Genomic DNA, 20,920 nt, shown 5'->3' with positions numbered 1-20,920 from the left:
GGACAATCTTGTTATAACCATTAAAATGACGTTTTCAAATAATTTGTAGTTACATGAGAAAATGTTCACAGTATACTGTTAAGTGAGAACAGAAATATTTAAAGCTTTGTATGCAATGGGGTCAACAGAGAAAGTTAAATAGAAGCAAGGAAACCAAAAATGCTAACGAGAGTCATGTCTGGGGTTGGGATTTATGTTCATTTTCTTTTAACTTTTTTTTTTCAGTTCTCCCAAATACTCTTCAATGAACATATATCACTTACTCATTCAAGACCTATCTACTGTGTCCCTACTGCACACTAAGGATTATGCTAGAGGCTATGGATATAGCGGAGAGCAAGACAATCCCTGTCCTCAAGGAGCTTAGTGTCTGGTGGGAAGGTTGACCGTTCACTAGGCAATTACAACACAATGAGATAAGCACCAGGATGGAAGATGTACCGGGTATTACAGAAGCAGGTAAGAGGGCTATGTAACCATATACTGGGTACAATGTCTGAGTCCTAAAGGATAATCTGTGTTATAGTCAGGTGAATAAGAAGAAATAATCTTTTAAGCAATAGCATGTGCAGATGGCTGGAGGTGATAGGGAGCTGTGGGCAGGCAGATATCAGAGAGTTTTTTATTTGACTGGAATGCAGAGTCAAGCTAGGGAATATGGACAGAGGAGTCCAGAGAGCTGAGCTGCATAAAGGCAGCTTTCAACCCCAAAGGTCTTATACTTTCTCTTACTTTGCAGAAGAAATACGCAATTAAAAAAACCAACAAAAATGTCTAAGTACTAAAGAATAATAATGGTTATAATACTTCTGTTCTGATAATCACTAATGTAATTTTTTCATGTTGTGACACAGTTAAGAAAAATACCTGAGTTTCACGAAGGACAGTGAATTCCTAAGATGTTTTAAAGGAGACAAATAAGAGAACTAACAAAGAATTATGGCCTGAAGAATCAGTTTCAAAGAAATGGGGTATTTCACAGGGAAATATCCAACCTAAAGACTAAGCTCTTATATGTTTCCTAGATCCATAATTGCAGGAAGTTCATAGCAATGTAACAGATCAATGGTTAAATGAAAACCCTGGAAGCAGCTCTATAAAGATACAAGTCTTTGGTATTTAAAAACAGTGGCATTACACAAATAGTCAAGAAAACTAGTCATTTAGAAAAAAGTGAAACTGGATCTGTGCCTCACACTTCACTACAAGTGTGATGTGTGTGTGTGTGCACTTCCTTTCCATTTATCTTCTCCAGAGCCATCTGGTGCCTTTGATCCCTGACCTTCGGGGAATTCTCAAGGGCAAACAGAAATGGTTTTCCCTTTCCCCATAGCTGATTCGTGCTTGTTTTCTCAGCAGGGTCGTGGCGTGCTGTTGTGCAGGGTGTGTACTGCACTACTGCAGAGCACAGCTTCACTCTGGAGTCCGAGTGAGCAGTGGCTCCTGAAGTGGGGCAGGACACAACCCACACAGCTGGATGCAAGGGCTTGCTGTGTCTCCAGTCTACTAAGTCATGGACTGTTCATCTGTTTTTTGCAGTTGCCTAAATTTTGTTATTGTCTCTTCTTGCATTTTACCTGTCCATGTTGTGCTCTGTCTTAAAAAAAAATCCCTTCACTGTGGTTTTTGTGGAATTTCAGGAGAGACTGGGAGTGGCTTCAAATGGCAGGTCCACTCTTTCTGCTCAGTGCTCTTCTTAAGCATCGTTTTTACAATAAGAACTATATATATGTGTGTGTGTGTGTATACTTTATACTTATGAGAACTGGGAATCTATCTTACTTTATACTGTATTCTAGCCTCTGCTATTAGTAACTGCATGTGTTATTTTGTCAAAATTGTTTTTCTTCTTCAGGGCTGAAGTTTAATTGTCTAGAAAATGAGAATTTGGACTGGATGCATTAGAGTCCTTTCCAGTTGTTGTTTATGCATGTTTATGTGTTGATGCCAATCCAATACAGGGCCTCCTACATAGTGGGTTCCTGATGAATAATTATTAGATAGAATGACCACTGAGAAACAAAGTTGCCTTTTTTACAATTCTTCAGATTGTTTTTATTTTTGCAATTTTTTTTCTTAATAAAAAAGGCCTGCTATTGTATATTTAGTACAAGTATGAACGAATGGGAGAATTCCCACTTGGAGGTGTAATGAAAGCTGAAATCTTATTCCTGGAGATAAAAAATGAGAGCTGTACTTTATAGGGAATTTAATTTCCACTTCTTCTCTTGCAGTGGCCCATCAATCAACTCGGCTCACAGGAAGCCAAAATTTTCAGCTCACAATTAAACTGGAAGTCAACCAAAGAGCTCATCATGGAATGAATTTATGACTTTCATATGGGTCTAGCAAAAAAATAAAAAAATAAAAAAGCAGCACAGATAAAGAACTGAGTTAGTTACAGTTCTATAGAGACAGAACTCACTGCTACCTACAGTGGCAGCTTCTCACCTTCATTCTGGCTTTGCAGCCATCAGCCTCAGCAGATCCTATAGTTTTCTAAATGGGAGTGTGTGAACTGAAAGAAAAAGGGGCCACAGGGACTGATGTAACTATGAGCTGCTGAATTCATGGTGCTACTTTGGAAATTAAGACTGTACTATACAGTGCAAGGCAAAGGTGAATTCAAATAAATGAAAATAGAGAAATTTACAAAAATGGTTCAATTTTTATGATATAACATTGCACCAATATCATCTAATCATTTTCCATTTAAAACCTTGTTTCTAAAATAATCCGAGGATGTGAAATTATTCTAAGTATGTCCTATGTTTTTAATGAAACTTGGTTTGTTCTGTAATTTTTAACAGTGTTTATTGTTTAATCAAGGCAGATGTTTTACTTTTAGGCTACAATAATATGAATGAAAACTTTGTCAGCAAAATATTTAGAAGGTTCTCTGCAGTTGGTACTAATTGGGGATGATAAGTGGCTATTAATAACATAAATGTTGACTGAATTTGCCTCCTTCTCTGCAAAAACTAACAAAAACTAATGTAAAAGTAATATTAGCCCTCATTGGATACAATCACCCTTTGATGTATTTTTATTTGAGGTATTTTTATTCCAGTTTAGAGATGAAAAATACTCTTAGTCCATTTGACATAGTAGGATCCTATCTATTTGATATACTTTCTTCCTTTGGTTTTCTTTTTTTTTTTAAATTTATTTTTAATTATTATTATACTTTAAGTTCTAGGGTACATGTGCATAACGTGCAGGTTTGTTACATATGTATACTTGTGCCATGTTGGTGTGCTGCAACCATCAACTCGTCAGCACCCATCAACTCGTCATTTACATCAGGTATAACTCCCAATGCAATCCCTCCCCCCTCCCCCCTCCCCATGATAGGCCCCGGTGTGTGATGTTCCTCTTCCCAAGTCCAAGTGATCTCATTGTTCAGTTCCCACCTATGAGTGAGAACATGCGGTGTTTGGTTTTCTGTTCTTGTGATAGTTTGCTAAGAATGATGGTTTCCAGCTGCATCCATGTCCCTACAAAGGACACAAACTCATCCTTTTTGATGGCTGCATAGTATTCCATGGTGTATATGTGCCACATTTTCTTAATCCAGTCTGTCACTGATGGACATTTGGGTTGATTCCAAGTCTTTATATTGTAAAACATTGAGAGATTTAAATAGGAGGTAATCTGATTTGCCTAACATTTTAAGAGGTCACTCTTGCTGTTACAAGAAAAATATTGGCAGGACAATGGGCAGAAGGAATCCAGTTAGGAAACTATTACAGGAGAACAGAGGACACATGGTGGCTTGTTGTGGTGATAAGGGTGGAGATGAGGGGACAAATGAAAGAATGATTTTGAATGAAGGATCCACAGGAAATGATGGACTAGCCAAGGGCAGTAAAAGAGGAGAAAGTAGAGAATAATTCCCATGTTTTTGAGCAATACAGATACCATTTATTGAGCCAGAGAAACTAGAGAAGAAGCAGGTGTTAGAACTACATCAAGAGTTCAGGTTTGCATATGCTGTGTTTGAGATGCCCAAGGTTGATGTGGAGCAGGCAGCCAGATACTTGAGTCTGGAGTTTAGAGCAGAGGCCATGACTGTCAATACATTCGGAAGTCTTCAGTACAGAAAAGGTATTTTAAACCACAGAAGAGATGAGGTTTTTTTGTTTTTTGTTTTGTTTTTTTAAGGAAGCGATTGTAGCATGAGAAGATAAGGTCAGGGACAGAACTTGGTGAAACCCAAACATTGAGAGCCAAAGACTCAAACTGGTGACTCTTGATGCTGTTTTGTTTGGGCTGGACAATGTTTTGTTTTGTTTCAAATGTGAATTAGTTACCAATATTTGGAAGTCTGGACATTTCACATACAAATTTGTGTTTGAAATTTGTCTTGGAAAATGGAAGATATGGTAATATGTGCCTGATTCCCAGATGGACACCACTGGTGGGAGCTGAGAAAGAGCTGTGCCATTAGCCCAGGGGACACAGGCTCCAGGTTATCACAGTCACCAAATGGGCTACATCAGTGGTTCACACAGATTGCCTGGCCTGTGCAGACATTTATTTGAGTTTGAAGTCTCATAGGAGGAGAGCAGAAGAATAGCAGAGGAAAGTAATCCCCCAAAAGAGCCTGAAAATGGCCAGAGAATGGTAACAGGGAAACTAGAAGAATATAGTGTCATTGATTCATTTCCTCATTTTCCTTCAAATATACTCCTTTGTCTTTTATAAATAAAATCCATACCCAAGGAAAAGAGAGACTGTAGCATTACTGGATCGACTGGGGTGGACTTAAAGACTGATCCCAAGTCATCTCATTCTCTGTCTTCAATCTTATCACAGTGTTACAGAGCGTCTGCTTAGATGGAGCAGAAAATACTGTATTAATTTTATTAATTTATTTTTGAGACAGGGTCTCTCTCTGTCACCCAAGCTGATGCAGTGGCATGATCTTGGCTCAGTGCACCCTCTGCCTCACAGCTCAAGCCATCCTCCCACCTCAGTCTCCCAAGTAGCAGGGACCACATACCTGTGCCACTACACCCCACTAATTTTTGTATTTTTGGTAGAGACAGGGTTTCATTCTTGCCCAGGCTGGTGTTGAACTCCTGGGCTCAAGCAATCCTCCTGCCTTGCCCTGCCAAAGTGCTGGGATTACAGGCATGAGCCACCATGCCTGGCCTATTCTATTTTAAATGGCGCTTTGTGACCTACTTTGTTCTCAAAACTATTGCTTTCATATATTTCCACTTGAATTCTGAGTAAAATCCATCAGTAGTCTAAACTGTGGTTAACCAAATAATTCTCAGTGGTGGGGTTTATTAATTCCATTTAGTCCATAAATTATTAATATCTTTGGTTTATCTCCTTCCTCTTAAATACATAAAATGTTACCTAAAGACTCACAAGTTTCCCTTTGTGAAACATGCATTGCAGTTGTAGTTCTGCTGTGGCTTTGATATAATTGTCGGTAACAGTGGGCCCCATGACTGTTCAAATTCTTTCCAACCATGAGAAGACAAGACTCTGAGATCTGCCCTGTTCAGTGCTGGGTATATCCAGGGCCTTTATCAATTCCTTGGCTTAAGCTCATTCCATTATCAATGTTCCCATGTCAGGATCCTGCTGCACTCCTTCATAAAGAGGAGGCACTTGGTAAATATTTCTAGAATTGAGATAAAATTGTAGATGCTTTCTGGTCACACAGGGCCTAAGTATTTTATTTTAATAGCTAATAACAATATTAATGCTTACTGAGTACTTACTCCATGCCAAGAACTATACTTTATTTTATTTTTTTGAGACTGGGTTTAGCTGTCTTGCCCAGGCTGGAGCTTAGTGGTGCAATCACAGCTCACTGGAGTTTTACTCTGCCACCCAGGCTGGAATGCAGTGGCACAGTCTCGGCTCATAGCAGCCTCTGCCTCCTGAGTTCAAGCGACTGTTCTGCCTCAGCCTCCTGAGTAGCTGGGACTACAGGCATCTGCTACCACACCTGTGCAGCCTCTACTTGAGCGATTCTCCTGCCTCAGCCTGTTGAGTAGCTGATTTTTTTTTTTTTTTTTTTTTTTTTAAGTAGAGACGAGGTCTCACTATGTTGACTGGGCTGGTCTTGAACTTCTGATCTCAAGCAATCCTCCCTCCTTGGCCTCCCAAAGTACTGGGATTACAGACATGAGCTACCATGCCCAGCCTATGCTAAGTGCTTTAAATAATTTAATATTCTTAATTAACTATGACATAAAAGTATTACTATTTCCATTTTCAGGTAATAAAAAAGGTTTAAAATTCCACAGCTTACATAACAGTAAGAGTTGGAAACAGAATTCAAATCCTGGTTTTATCTGACTCCAGAGTCTGTGAACTTGACCATAATTACTTTTTTTTTTTGGTGAGAGATAGGGTCTTTCTCTATCACCCAGGCTGGAGTGCAGTGGTGACCATAGTTCACTGCAACCTTGAACTCCTGGGCTCAAGGAAGCTTCTCACTTCAGTCTTCCAAGTAGCTGGGGCTACCTGCTGGCATGCACCACCCATATCTGACTAGTTAAAATATTTTTTTTTTCATAGAAATGGAGTCTCACTACGTTGCTCAGGCTGGCTTTGAATTCCTGGCTTCAAGCCATCCTCCAAAGCACTAGGATTACAGGGGTGAGCCACCATACCTGGCCCATAATCTGTTCTTGAGTTGAGATTCTTAACCCGAGGATTAGTTATTTGTGGGGCGGGGCTGGGGGAGTAGGTATTTAAAATTACATACACACTTTTATAGCTACATAGAGGCCTTTTCCCAGTAGTTTTCATCAGATTCTCAACTCACAAAAGGCTAAGAACCATTCACTGAAATGATTTTGCATCCCTGGTGAGTTGGATAACACATTACAGTAAGCAACAGAATGGCTTGGTTTTGTTTGTGTGTGTGTGTTTTTTAAATGCATATTTTGGTTTACATTCCACTAGCTATGTGTTCTATTAACTCGACATGATAGTTTTCACATGAAGTCACTGCTTTCCTACTTAATTGTTTCTTTATGGTGGTTATTCAAAGCTAAAGCAGAAAACCATCCTTCCCCGAAGGAGGTTTATTTACTCTACTGCCTGTCTTATGAAAGAAGGTGCAGACCAGTAGCAGGCCGGCATAAATCCTCCTGTGTTAGGAATTAACAAACATTGCCCTCAGAATAAGTGCTCTCTGTTTTGAGAGAAAATAAGGTGGTGGTGAATATAATCCCCCAGGTGGCCTATTCTCCAGGAGGTCTGGTGTTTGTATGCTGGGAGCTGCTTTGCATTACACAAAAGCTTATTTTTCCTCATGTACTTGAAAAGAAAGGTTTCAAAGAAAAATGGCATCTTTCTGTCCACTGCTACTGATGCTTATCTTCTTGAAAATAGGGCATCATTTCCAATCAACCCTGTATTGAACAAGAGCACCATAGGGAAGGCACTTTCAACCACATTGGTTGAATTATAATGTTGCTGTCTTTTCATCTCAGAATGTGAAACTCCCTTCAAGCTGGGGCAGTGTCTATATAGCCTGTCATAATCTTAGTGGGAAAGTTAATTAGACTTTAAATGCAGCATGTTTGCAATCAGGAAATGTGTTCCTTTGAATTCTTTTGCTTAGCAAGAATTTCTAAGGAGATAAACTACTTCCCATTTGGTTTATGTTTTCCCATTAATGACTGGCCTCTGATGTGAGAATGGCAAGGTCTCTGGACTGCTTTCCTCAGAGGGTATGCAATAGGATGGATACTAATATCTAGCATGGACTGGCTCCTTCCTACATGCCAGGCATTGTGCTATGCCATTAAATATATCACACATCACCCTCACAATAATACTGCTATGACGACTTCACATGTTATAGGTGAGGGAGAGCACATAGAAGATGGAAGAAATGGGATCTCAAGCCATGCCAGTGAAATTTGACAGTTGCACTATTCTGGAATGGCAGAGCTACTAGAGTTCTATATGGCAGCCATGTTGCTCTTACAGACAAGACTCAGCCACATTTGGAAACCCAGCAGGCTTATGATACAAATTCATCCATTTGGCCAAGTGAGTTCTAGAATTGTTCAGATATAACTGGCACTTTTGCCTTTTCAATTCCTGCTTCATAATTGCAAATATATACATGTTGTGGTCAAATTAGGAAAATTATTTCTTACCTTTCAGATGGGGAAGTTTAAAACATTGTTTTTATTTGGATTTGGTGAAGAAGAATTCGCTGGAAGCCTGTATATTAAATTAGATCACATAGTTAGGATTTCACTTTGCTTTTATCTCTTTGCTGTTGGTTTTCTTTCCCTGTGACACTTCACCTAGCAGGGGAAAGATTTTCTCCAACTGCTCAAATTCCTTACTGATTTCCTTGGCAGTTCATTCATTGAGTCATTCCTTACTAAGTGCCAAAAGAAGAGGCAATGTGATTTTTACATTAGTTTTACATTTGTTTTTGCAGGGAAGGAGGCAAAATCTAGTGCACATTCGTGTTGTCAACAGTTTCTTTACAATGCCCAATTAGTACCACCTATAGAGAACCTTAAACATTAAGCATAATATCTGGTAGATGAAAGACTTTTGATGAGTGTAAATATGATTGGTATTAAAAAGGAGTATAAAAGAGAAAGTTTCCAAATGGATTTAGAGAGATAGGCAGAGTTCATACATATTTATCCATTTCTGCAACTGTATAAAATTATCTGTAGACCCCATTTATTCATTCAACAATTCACTTAATCTTTATTCAACAGGTGTTTATTGAACATGTATTAGGTACACAGCACTGTTGAAGAGCAGTGTGGAGAAAAGAAAGATGACCTAAATACAGGCTCTGACTTTAAGGTGAATTTGATCTACTAAAAGAGATTAGATTTGTATCTAAAGAAATTTAATACAAGGTGACATATGCTAAAAGAGAGGTGTAGATAAAATGTCAAGGAAACAAAGGTGAGGGAAAAATATCACCTCCAAGTGGGTAACCAAGAGGATTCATGAAGCAGGTTATATGTAGGCTGGCAGTGAGGATCTGATTAGTACTGGGAAGTATGGAGGTAAATGGAATTCCTTTCAGAAGGGCCAGCATGACTATAGCAATCATCAAAGCAAATTTCAAGGCATGTGGATGGTTTGACTTGCCTGTGGCTTAGTGTGTGAAGAATGAGGAAGGGTTCAAACAGGTCACTATGGCTCCAAAAGTGTTGGCTGTGATTTCAATCAAATCAGAGGGAGAAAGATTCTCTATATCCCCATCAACACTTACTATTTTCTGTTTATTTTAAAATTTTATTTATTTTTAATATTAGCCATCCTAACAGGTTAAGGTGATATCTCATTGTGTGTGTGTGTGTGTTTTTTTTTTTTTTTTGTTGTTGTTGTTTTGCAATAGAATCTTGTTCTATCACCCAGGCTGGAGTGCAGTGGCACCATCTTGGCTCGCTGCAATCTTCACCTCCCAGGCTCAAGCATTTCTTGTGCCTCAGCCTCCCAAGTAGCTGGGATTACAGGTTATGCACCACCATGCCCAGCTAATTTTTGTATTTTTAGTAGAGACGGGGTTTTACCATATTAGCGAGTCTGTTCTCAAACTCTTGGTCTCAAGTTGATACACCTGCTTTGGCCTCCCAAAGTGCTGGGATTACAGGTGTAAGCCACCACACCTGGCCTCATTGTGGTTTTGATTCAGATTTCCCTGATGATCGGTGATGTTAAGTATCTTTTTTATGCTTGTTGGCCATTTGTACTTTTTCTTAGGAAAATTATCTATTCAAGTCCTTTGCTTATGTTTCAGTAGGGTTATTTATGCTGTAATTTGAGTTGTAGGAGTTCTTTGTGTATCCTGGATATTAATACCTTATCAAATATATGGTTTGCAAATATTTTCTGTCATTATGTAGCTTGTCTTTTCACTCTGTTGACTGTTTACTGTGTAGAAGATTTTAGTTTAATGTAGTCCAATTTGTCTATTTTTGTTTTTGTTGCCTGTGCATTTGGTGTCATTTCCAAGAAATCCTTACCAAATATAATGCCATGAAGCTTCCCCCTCCTGTCTTCCTCTAGGAGTTTTACAGTTTCAGGTCTTAGATTTAGGTCTTTAATTCATTTTGAGTGATTTTTTTTGTATGCTTATGCTATAAGATAAGGGTCCAATTACTTTCTTTTGCATGTGGACCTCCAGTTTTCTCTACACCATTTTTTGACACTATCCTTCCACCACTATGTAGTCTTGGCTCACTGTTGAGGATTATTTAACCATATACATGAGGATCTCTATTCTGTTTTATTGGTCTATATGTCTGTCTTTATGCCAGCACCATATTGTTTTGATTACTGTCATTCCGTAATATGTTTTGAAATTAGGAAGTGTGAGGCCTTTAGTTTTGTTCTTCTTTCTCATGATCGTTTTGGCTATTTGGAGTAAATATGAGTTTCAGAATTGTTTTTCTGTTTCTGCAAAAAAAAAAAAAAAAAAAAAAAAAAAAAATGCCATTGGGATTTTGATAAAGATTCCACTGAATTTACAGATTGCTTTGGATAGTATGGACATTTTAACAACATTGTCTTCCAGTCCATGAACATGGGATATCTTTCCATTTATTTATGTCTTAACTTTTTTAAGCAATGTTTTACAGTTTTCAGTGTACAAGTCTTTCACCTTGTTAAGTTTATTCCTAAGTATTTCACTTTTTTGATGCTATCATAAATGGAACTGTTTTCTTAATTTCCTTTCATATTGTTACTGTACAGAAATTCAACTAATCTTTTATGTTAATTTTGTACCCTGCACTTTGGGAGGCTGAGGCAGGAGGATCACTTGAGCTCAGGAGTTCAAGACCAGCCTGGGCAATATAGCAAGATCTTGTCTGTACAGATGAAAAAAAAACTAGCCTGGCATGGTGTCACATGCCTGTGGACCCAGCTACTTGGGAGGCTAAGGTGGGAGGATTACTTGAGCCCAGGTTGAGGCTCCAGTGAGCTGTGATTGTGCCATTGCACTCCATCCTGGGTGGCAGAGCAAAATCCTGTCTCAAAAAGAAAAAAAATATTGCACCTAGAAACTTTGACTTTGCTGAATTAGTTTATTAGTTTTAAGAGCTTTTGAAATCTGTAATCTTTAAAGTTTTCCACATATAAGATCATGTCATTTTGTGAACAGAGATAATTTTATTTCCTCCTTTCCAATTTGGATGCTTTATTTATTTATTTATTTCCTAATTGTTCTGACTAGGACTTCCAGTACTGTGTTTAATAGAAGTGGTAAGAATTAGCATTCTTTTCTTGTTTCTGATCTTGGAAGAAAAGCTTTCTGTTTTTCACCATCTAGTATGATGTTAGCTATAGAGTTTTCATACTTGGCCTTTCTTATGTTGAAAGAATTCTTCTATTCCTAGTTTGTTGAATATTTTTATTATTAAAGCATGTTGAATTTCTTCAAATGCATTTTCTGCATCAATTGAGATAATCATGTGATTTTTCATTCTTTGTTCTCTTAATGTGGTGTATTACACTGACTGATTTTTTTTTGTATATTGAACCATCCTTGCATTCCAGGGATAAATCCCACTTGATCACGGTATATAATCTTTTAATGTACTGTTTAAATTGATTTCCTTATATTTTGTCAAACATTTTTACATCAAGATTCATTGGTTATATTGGTCTGTAATTTTCTTTTCTTGTAGTATCTTTGTCTAGATTTGGTATCACAGCAATACAGGCCTCACACAATAGTTTAGAAGTGTCCCTTCCTCTCCAGTTTTTTTTTTTTTTTTTTTGAGAAGAACTGTCATAAATTCTTTTTTAAATGTTTGGGATAATTCTCCCAAAAATGTGTAAAGCCATCTGGTCCTGGGTGTGTGTGTGTGTGTGTGTGTTTAACAAAAGGTCTTTTTATTACTGGTTCAATCGCCTTACTAGTGATAGGTCTGTTGCAATTTCCTATTTCTTCATGATTCAGTCATAATAGATTGCATTTGTCTAGGAATTTATACATTTCTTCTAGGTTATTCATAGGTGTATATCTGTCCACAGTAATCTCTTATAATCTTTTTTATTTCTTTGGCATTAGTTGTAATGTCTCCTCTTTAATGTCTAACTATTTATTCAAGTCTTCTCTTTATTTTAATTTAGTCTAGCTAAGGATCTGTCAATTTGGTTGATCCTTTCAAAACACAAATTCTAAGTTTTGTTGCTCTATTCTATTGTCTTTCTATTCTCTATTTCATTCATATTTGCTCTAATCTTTATTATTCCCTTTAAATTCTGTTAATTTTGAATTTGCTTTGTTTTCTTTTCTGTAGTTCCTTGAGGTATAAAGTTTGGTTCTTTGAGATCTTCCTTTTTTAATGTAGACGTTTATTGATACAAACTTTCCTTTGATTATTTTATTTTATTTTATTTTATTTTAAGACAAGGTCTAGCTCTACAGCCCAGGCTGGAATGCAGTGGCATGATCTTGGTTCACTGCAACCTCCACCTTCTGGGCTCAAGCCATCCTCCCATTTCAGCCTCTTGAGTAGCTGGGACTACAGGCATGCATTATCACATCTGGATAATTTTTGTATTTTTTGTAGAGATGCGGTTTCACCATTTTGCCCAGGCTGGTCTCAAACTTGTGAGCTCAAGGGATCCATCCACCTCAGCCTCCCAGTGTGCTGGGATTACAAGCATGAGCCACCACACCTGGCCCCTTTGTACTTCTTTTGTTGCCTCCCATAAGTCTTGGTACATTACCTTTTTGTTTTCATTTGTCTCAAGAGGTTTTCCAATTTACCTTGTGATTTCTTCTTTGACCCACTGGTTATTCAAGAGTGTGTTGTTGGTTGGGCATTGGGGCTGATGCCTATAAACCCAGCACTTTGGAAGGCCAAGGTGAGAGGATTGCTTGAACCCAGGAGTTTGAGACCAGGCTGGGCAACATAATGAGACTATATCTCTATATGAAAGACAAAACAAAGCAAAATAGCCAAGCATAGTGACAAGTACCTGCAGGCCTAGCTACTCAGGAGGTGGAGGTAGGAGGATATCATGAGCCCAGGAGTTCCAGGCTGCAGTCTCATGTCACTGCACTCTAGGCTGAGTGACAAAGCAAGACTCCATCTCTTTTAAAAAAAGAGGATGTTGTTTAATTTCTACATTTTGATGAGCTTTCCAGTTTGCTATTGGTTTCTAGTTTCATTTCACTGTGCCTAGAAAAGATATTTGGTATGATTTCAATCTTCTTAAATTTCTCTCTCTCTTTCTTTCTTCCTTTCTTCCTTCCTTCCTTTCTTTCTTCCTTTCTTCCTTCCTTCCTTTCCTTTCTTTCTTCCTTCCTTCCTTTCCTTCCTTCCCTTCCTTCCCTTCCTTTCTTCCCTTCCCTCCCTTCCTTCCCTCCCTCCCTTCCCTTCCCTTCCCTTCCTTCCTTCCTTCCTTCCTTCCTTCCTTCCTTCCTTCCTCTCTCTTTCTTTCTCTTTCTTTCCTTCCTTTCTTTCTTTCTTTCTTTCTTTCTTTCTTTCTTTCTTTCTTTCTTTCTTTCTTTCTTTCTTTCTTTCTTTTCTTTCTTTCTTTTCTTTCTTTCTTTCTTTCTTTCTTTCTTTCTTTTTCTTTCTTTCTTTCTTTCTTTCCTCTCTCTCTCTTCTCTTCCTTCCTTCCTTCTTTCTTCTCTCTCTCTCTCTCTCTCTCTCTCTCTTTTTCTTTCTTTCTTTCTTTCTTTCAGATGGAGTCTTAATCTGTCACCCAGACTGGAGTGCAGTGGTGCAATCTTGGCTCACTGCAAGCTCTGCTTCCCGGGTTCATGCCATTCTCCTGCCTCAGTCTCCTGACTAGCTGGGACTATAGGTGCCCGCCATTATGCCCGGCTAATTTTTTGTATTTTCAGTAGAGATGGGGTTTCACAGTATTAGCCAGGATAGTCTCGATCTCCTGACCTCGTGATCTGCCTGCCTCAGCCTCCCAAAGTGCAGGGATTACAGGTGTGAGCCACTCAATCTTCTTAAATTTCTTAAGACTTGTTTTGTGGCCTAACATATGATCTATCCTTGAGAATATTTCATGTGCACTTAAGAAAAATGTGTATTCTGCTACTGTTGGGTGGAGTGTCCTGTATATGTCTATTTGATCCAACTGATCTATAGTGTTGTTCTATTCTACTTATGCCTATTGTTCTCAGTTTGGTTTTCTATCTATTTTTGAAAATGGGGTATTGAAATCTCTTACTCTTATTGTGTTACTATTTTCCCTTTAAATTCTGTACATGTTTGCTTCATATATTTGGGTACTCTGTTAGGTAAATATATATTAATAATTGTTATATCTTCCTGAATAATTAACCTCTTTATCATTATATAATGACATTCTTTGTCTCTTCTGACAGTTGCTTACTTAATCTATTTTTTCTGATATGAGCACCTCTGTTCTCTTTGGTTACCATTTGCATGGAATATCTTTTTTCATCTTTTCCCTTTAGCTCAGGTGTGTTCTTAAATCTAAAGTGACTGCCTTGTAGATGGCATATAGTTTCCTCTTGTTTTTCATTTATTAAGTCTTTTGGTCTGAGAGTTTAATCTATTCACAGTTAAAATAATTACTGATAGGGAAGTACTTATTTTCATTTTATCATTTTCTATGTTGTAGTTATCTCTCTTTTTCCCTCTCTTGATGCCTTCTTGTTAGTTTTGTTGATTTTTTTTTTTTTTTTGTAGTGCTGTACTTTGATTTGTTTCTCTTTTGTGTACTTTTTTGGGTATTTTCTTTGTGGTTACTATAGAGATGACATAAAACATGTTAGAGCTATAATAATCTATTTTAAGCAGAATGTCACATACCAAAACTTTACTCTTATATATTCCCTTCTACACTCAGTTATTGATGTTATAAATTATATCTTTGGTATATTTTACATCCATTAACATATTTTTTTTCACCTTTGTCTTTTAAATTCTATATCAGAATTAAAAGTGATTTATGCACCACCATTACAGTATTTATGCACAACCCTATTACAGTGTTCTCTGTTTGTCTACAGATTTACTTTTGCCGTTGAGTTTCATATTGCCATATGCTTTCATGTTACTATCTAATGTTCTTTTGTTTCAACTTAAAGAACTCACTTTAGCATTTCTTGTAAGGCAGGTCTAGTGATGACAAACTCTCTCAGCTTTTGTTAATCTGGGCAAGTCTTTATTCCTCTTCAGTTTTGAGGACAGTTTTTCAGTATATAGTATTTTTCATTGCCATTTTTTCCCCTTTTTCTCAGTACTTTAAATATATCATCTCACTCTTTTCTGGCCTATAAGGTTTCTGCTAAGAAATCTGCTGATAATCATATGTAAGCTCCCTTGTGTGTGATGAGTTAATTTTTTCTTGCTGCTTTCAAGATTCTATCTCTGTCTTTGACTTTGGACAATTTGATTGTAATGTGTCTCAGTGTAGGCCTCTTTAAGTTTATCATATTTAGAGCTCACTGAACTTCTTGAATGTAGATGTTCATATCCTTCCTTACATTTGGGAAGCTTTCAGCCATTACGCCTTTGAAGAAGCTCTTTGACCTTTTCTCTCTCCCTTTTTCTTTTAGAACTCTCATGATGCACATATTTGTCCACCTGATGGTACAGCATAAGTCCCTTAGGCTTTCTTTATTGTACTTCACTTTTTTTTTTTTTTTTGCTCTTATGACTTGATAATTTCAAGTGACTTGTCCTCAAGTTCACTGATTCTTTCTTCTGTTTAATCAAGTCTGCTGTTAATCTCCCTCAGTAAAATTTTCAATTCAGTTATTGTAGTCTTCAACTCATGAATTTGTTTGTTTCTTCTTCATAGTTTTTCTTTGTTGATATTCTCATTTATTCATACATCATTTTCCTAATTATATCCAGCTGTCTATCTGTGCTCTCCTTTAATTCACTGGGCATCCTTAAGATGATTCTTTGAATGAACTATTTATCTGATAATTCATATATCTCCATTTTTTAGGGATGATTTCTGGATATTTGTTACTTTGATTGGGCCATATTTTCTTGTTTCTTTTACTCCTTTTTATGCTGTGTTGGGACTTCAGTATTTGAACTATCTGCCACTTCTCCCAGTCTTTGTAGTCTGGTTTCATACAGGTACAGATAGTTCGCCAACTAGCCCAGCTAGAGATTCTGGAGGTCTCTCAAGCCTTTTCTGAGGATGTGTGCTTTCCGAGTTTTTGTACAGAATCTAATTGCAGAGGTTTGCCAGTTTTACTCAGAAGCTTCCCCAGTGTCTGCATCATTGAAACTTTCTGGTGCTATATAGAAAGTTGTGGTACTGGAGCTCCCCCTTGTGTTTATCTTTGAGACACGTGCTCAACCAAGTCCTCTTGATCACCTTTTTTTTTTTTTTTTGGGTCCCTGACCTGCTGCCTTGTTCCTCTCTGTGCTTAGATTTAGGCAAGACAGAAGCCAGTCCCTTAAGTAACACCCCCTCAAAAAGTCAGAATATTAGACATCCCACTTTACAATCACTTTTCTCTCTCTCTGCCTGAGAAGAACTCTGAGTTGGGAGTTTTCTCCAATGGTACCATGCTATACTAGAGGGGAGGGCCTCTGGTGAATGAGTGAGCTCCATGAATTTTCCTCCTGGGCTTCCAAGAACTTGGCTTTGTCCTTGCCTGGAGTGCAGGAACTTCTTAACTTGTTTCTGTTATTTCTCCCAAAGACAATTGGTCTGTATACATTTTTTAAGTCCACTGGTATCTCCATGGAGGAAGGAGGGTCTGGGGCTTTCTATTATGCCATCTTCCTGTTGTCACTTCCAAACCGTTTTTTTCAACATGGCTGTACTATTTTTCCATCTCTACAAGCAGTGTACAAGAGTTTTAGTTTCTCTACATTTTTGCCGACATCAATCTTTTTTTTGTTTGTTTGTTTTTGAGACAGAGTCTTGCTCTGTCGCCCAGACTGGAGTGCAGTGGTGTGACCTTGGCTCACTGCAACCTCTGTCTCCCAGGTTCAAGCAATTCTCATGCCTCAGCCTCCCAGCTAGCTGGGATTACAGGTGCATGCCATCCTGCCCAGCTAATTTTTGTATTTTTTTTTTGTTTCCCAATAAAATTTTATTTAAAATTTATACATAATTTTGATATTCAAAATTTAATAATTCATACACTCATAATAAGATAAGAATGTGACTAAATTTTTGTTTTCATATTTCTTTGACTGCCAATATACTTGGCTTGTATTTGGCTCATATTCATTAAAAATGCCATTTCCATGTAACTTCCTGCATTTTAAGCATTTACTTGCTTTTTATCTCTGCATAGATAAAGCACATACTTTCAGGTTCTTATATTGCTCATTTATGGAACTGTTTTTAAAAATTTATTATTATTATACCTTAAGTTGTAGGGTACATGTGCATAACGTGCAGGTTTGTTACATATGTATACTTGTGCCATGTTGGTGTGCTGCACCCATCAACTCGTCATTTACATCAGGTATAACTCCCAATGCAATCCCTCCCCCCTCCCCCCCTCCCCCCTCCCCATGATAGGCCCCGGTGTGTGATGTTCCCCTTCCTGAGTCCAAGTGATCTCATTGTTCAGTTCCCACCTATGAGTGAGAACATGCGGTGTTTGGTTTTCTGTTCTTGTGATAGATTGCTAAGAATGATGGTTTCCAGCTGCATCCATGTCCCTACAAAGGACACAAACTCATCCTTTTTTATGGTTGCATAGTATTCCATGGTGTATATGTGCCACATTTTCTTAATCCAGTCTGTCACTGATGGACATTTGGGTTGATTCCAAGTCTTTGCTATTGTGAATAGTGCTGCAATAAACATACGAGTGCATGTGTCTTTATAGCAGCATAATTTATAATCCTTTGGGTATATACCCAGTAATGGGATGGCTGGGTCATATGGTACATCTAGTTCTAGATCCTTGAGGAATCGCCATACTGTTTTCCATAATGGTTGAACTAGTTTACAATCCCACCAACAGTGTAAAAGTGTTCCTATTTCTCCACATCCTCTCCAGCACCTGTTGTTTCCTGACTTTTCAATGATCGCCATTCTAACTGGTGTGAGATGGTATCTCATTGTGGTTTTGATTTGCATTTCTCTGATGGCCAGTGATGATGAGCATTTTTTCATGTGTCTGTTGGCTGTATAAATGTCTTCTTTTGAGAAATGTCTGTTCATATCCTTTGCCCACTTTTTGATGGGGTTGTTTGCTTTTTTCTTGTAAATTTGTTTGAGTTCTTTGTAGGTTCTGGATATTAGCCCTTTGTCAGATGAGTAGATTGCAAAAATGTTCTCCCATTCTGTAGGTTGCCTGTTCACTCTGATGGTAGTTTCTTTTGCTGTGCAGAAGCTCTTTAGTTTAATTAGATCCCATTTGTCAATTTTGGCTTTTGCTGCCGTTGCTTTTGGTGTTTTAGACATGAAGTCTTTGCCCATGCCTATGTCCTGAATGGTACTACCTAGGTTTTCCTCTAGGATTTTTATGGTATTAGGTCTAACATTTAAGTCTCTAATCCATCTTGAATTAATTTTCGTATAAGGAGTAAGGAATGGATCCAGTTTCAGCTTTCTACTTATGGCTAGCCAATTTTCCCAGCACCATTTATTAACTAGGGAATCCTTTCCCCATTTCTTGTTTCTCTCAGGTTTGTCAAAGATCACATGGCTGTAGATGTGTGGTATTATTTCTGAGGACTCTGTTCTGTTCCATTGGTCTATATCTCTGTTTTGGTACCAGTACCATGCTGTTTTGGTTACTGTAGCCTTGTAGTAGAGTTTGAAGTCAGGTAGCGTGATGCCTCCAGCTTTGTTCTTTTGACTTAGGATTGTCTTGGAGATGCGGGCTCTTTTTTGGTTCCATATGAACTTTAAAGCAGTTTTTTCCAATTCTGTGAAGAAACTCATTGGTAGCTTGATAGGGATGGCATTGAATCTATAAATTACCTTGGGCAGTATGGCCATTTTCACGATATTGATTCTTCCTATCCATGAGCATGGTATGTTCTTCCATTTGTTTGTGTCCTCTTTTATTTCACTGAGCAGTGGTTTGTAGTTCTCCTTGAAGAGGTCCTTTACATCCCTTGTAAGTTGGATTCCTAGGTATTTGATTCTCTTTGAAGCAATTGTGAATGGAAGTTCATTCCTGATTTGGCTCTCTGTTTGTCTGTTACTGGTGTATAAGTATGCTTGTGATTTTTGCACATTAATTTTGTATCCTGAGACTTTGCTGAAGAGCTCTTTATGACAAATCCACAGCCAATATCATACTGAATGGGCAAAAACTGGAAAAATTCCCTTTGAAAACTGGCACAAGACAGGGATGCCCTCTCTCACCACTCCTATTCAACATAGTGTTGGAAGTTCTGGCTAGGGCAATTAGGCAAGAGAAAGAAATCAAGGGTATTCAGTTAGGAAAAGAAGAAGTCAAATTGTCCCTGTTTGCAGATGACATGATTGTATATTTAGAAAACCCCATTGTCTCAGCCCAAAATCTCCTTAAGCTGATAATTTTTGTATTTTTAGTAGAGATGGGATTTTGCCATGTTGGCCATGCTGGTCTCGAACTCCTGACCTCAAGGGATCCACCTGCCTCAGCCTTCCAAAGTGCTGGGATTACAGGCATGAGCCACAGCACCAGGCCTGAGCTTCTTTTTATATATGTTCTAAGAAGTATGTACATCTTTTTGGGAGGCTGAGGCAGGTGGATCACGAGGTCAGGAGATTGAGACCATCCTGGCTAACATGGTGAAACCCCGTCTCTACTGAAAATATAAAAAAAATTAGCCAGGTGTGGTGGCGGGCACCTGTAGTCCCAGCTACTTGGGAGGCTGAGGCAGGAGGATGGCATGAACCCAGGAGGCAGAGCTTGCAATGAGCCGAGATTGCACCGCTGTGCTCCAGCTTGGGCAACAGAGGGAGACTCCACCTCAAAAAAAAAAAAAAAAAAAAAAAAAAAAAAAAGTATGTACATCTATTTTGGAAAGTGAATGTTCAAGTCAATGTTAGCTTTTATTAATCTGCTTTTACTCCACATTTTTCCAGAATAGAGGAGTGTGCATATATGTGTGTGTGTGGTTGTGTTCAGCTGAGTGGAGTGGGCAGTAGTGAAAAACAGGAAATTACTAAGAAAAGCTGAACGAGGCATCCCACCCCACAGTGCTCCACCAGAGACATAAGGCAGGTCACCCACATTCTTTGCCCATTTTTAAACTGGGTTGTTTGTCTTCTTACTGAGTTATATGTTCTGAATGCAAATTCTTTATATGTTCTGAATACAAATTCTTTGTTAGACACAGGTATTGCAAATATTTTCTCTCAGTTTGTTGCCTCACTTTTCATTTTCTTAAAGATGTCCTTAAAGGAACAAAAATTGTATTTATTTATTTATTTTTGTTTTGAGACAGTCTCACTCTGTTGACCATACTGGAGTGCAGTGGCACAATCTTGGCTTATTGCAGCCTTGACACCCTGGACTCCAGCAATCCCCCTACCTCAGACTCCCTGGTAGCTGGGACTACAGGTGCATACCACCACAGCTAGCTAATTTAAAAAGTTTTAAATTTTGATAAAGGCCAATGTATCAACTTTTTCAATGGTTCACTTTTTAGGTCCTATTTAAAAAATATTTGCTTATCCTAAAGTTGTAAACATTTACTCCTATGTTTTCTTCTAGACTTTTTATAGTTTAGTTTTTACAATTGAAATCTATGACCCATTTCAAGCTAATGTATGGTGCAAAGCAGGAGTTGTTCATTTTCCCCCCAACATTTTTGTAATTAAGTTCTTGAATTAAATTCCCTTATTTTGAAATCCCTAGAGTGATTTCATTTTACTGACTGGTGTAACTCAATACAGGTAATAATATTAGAAAGAGAGGTGGTATTCAGATTGCAGAAGGATTTGAATGCCAGGCTAAATTATCAGAGCACTATTTAACTTACATGTATGATATTATGTTGATACTTGACAAATACTT

The 20,920-nt window shown here is 37.9% G+C and overlaps 1 protein-coding gene across 1 annotated transcript in view; it reads right to left on the bottom strand.

The window, feature by feature from the left end:
* LOC105493288 (ring finger protein 150) overlaps positions 1 to 20,920 on the bottom strand; it is a 287,223-nt gene that overhangs the window by 9,388 nt on the left and 256,915 nt on the right. The gene's annotated exons all lie outside the window — the stretch shown is intronic.

This window comes from Macaca nemestrina, chromosome 3 (genome assembly GCF_043159975.1).
Source record: "Macaca nemestrina isolate mMacNem1 chromosome 3, mMacNem.hap1, whole genome shotgun sequence".
NCBI classification, from domain to species: domain Eukaryota; kingdom Metazoa; phylum Chordata; class Mammalia; order Primates; family Cercopithecidae; genus Macaca; species Macaca nemestrina.
This window is presented reverse-complemented; position numbering and strand designations above follow the sequence as displayed.